We start from the raw sequence: 1,577 nt of genomic DNA on the forward strand, positions 1-1,577 counted from the left end.
TGTGTTTGCATAACTAAAAGAAACTACAACTTTTTTTTTTTTTCTCCTAAATCAAACATTAGACTCCTATCAAACACTTACTGAACTATTAACAAATGAAGTTAAACCTGGCAAAGTTTGCTGCTTTTTTGATTATATCAAATTGAGGAAATGTCTCTTTGTGCCTCCAAGTCAAGACCATTCCAGTGGAATCCATGTAAATACATATTTCTTCACTGCATACTAATGCAAAAAATATGCTTATGGTTAACTATTAACCTATGCTTCCAAATAACACTAATGATTGCAATGTGCTGGAATAAATGCTCATGTTTCATGGGATGAGAACAGTCCTGTTCTCTTAAGCTTATCTAATCAAAGCCTAATCCTGCCTTTACAGCCTTTATTAAATGCATCGGTATTTAATATGCATCAATAAATAAACTTTCAATTATTGTGCAGTGAGCATATCCAAAGATAGCATGACAATGCTATCTAATGCAATCTAGCAATTATTCCAAATAAAGAATGTTGATGATGTGATTTCCCCCCCTCCTCATATAATGGATAGTTCAGATTTTCTGGCATTCCTCTCCAGCCTCATAACAAGGCAAATAAATTAGTCCTAGACAAATAAAATTCAAATAATTGAATTTTTACACCATCTAAATAGATGTCCCCACTGTGACTTAGAGATAGAATTGTTTTATTTAAAAAGCCTTAAAATTTATTCTGAATGAAAAGATCAATTGGTGATTTTTTAAACAATATGTGAAAAGTATTTGTTATGCTCTGACCTAATGTATTATCTCTTTAAATAGTCTTCCTTTACAAGCTGTTAAGACAATGTGCCAAAAGTGTATTCATTAACTACAGTACAAGTACTAGCTCAAATGGTCTGCTTCATCCATGTCTGTTTTCCCTTCTTTTACTAAAGTTTCAGTACTGCTTTAATTCATTCTTTGCTAAGAGTCTTTCTCATGGTATCCATTCATTAGAATCTAACGAAGCATCAACCTGCTCAAGTTCGTGTGCATCTCTGTAACAGAAGCTTTCAGTGGTTTGGTAACCTTATAAGTCCCTGATCACAGAACACAGACAGTTTGTTTGTTTGTTTGTTTATAGGACTAACGCATCCGTAGGTCTATTAGGCATTTTACATTACAGGAATATTAATATTCTTTCATTTTAAAAGGGCTTGAAGTAAATCCCATGACACTAGAGAAATTTTAGATACTGATTACTTACAATTGGCTGTTGGTGATTTGTTCTCCAGATTTCCAGCTGAATTTAACAAAGTATGATTTCTGAAAAGACTCTCATGGTTCCTCATTAAAATTACATTTTTTTCATATGAGCATGATTTCTATAATTTCACTCAATTTCATGATACATTTACCCTCTTTGAAAGGCAGTGGCTGAAACATCAGAAACAATTAGTAAAAAAGATTGTATTAATTCTAAATGAAAGAAATAAATCTGCCAAAAAATCAGTCTCAGAACTGCATTTGTCAAAAATGCTTCTCTGAATTAACTGTTATAGGGTAACTCTATAATTGTTAACAGACATTTTTCTTGAGTTGTCAAAATGTTTGAAA

Source organism: Netta rufina (assembly GCF_964035555.1).
Source record: "Netta rufina genome assembly, chromosome: 6".
In the NCBI taxonomy this organism is placed as follows: domain Eukaryota; kingdom Metazoa; phylum Chordata; class Aves; order Anseriformes; family Anatidae; genus Netta; species Netta rufina.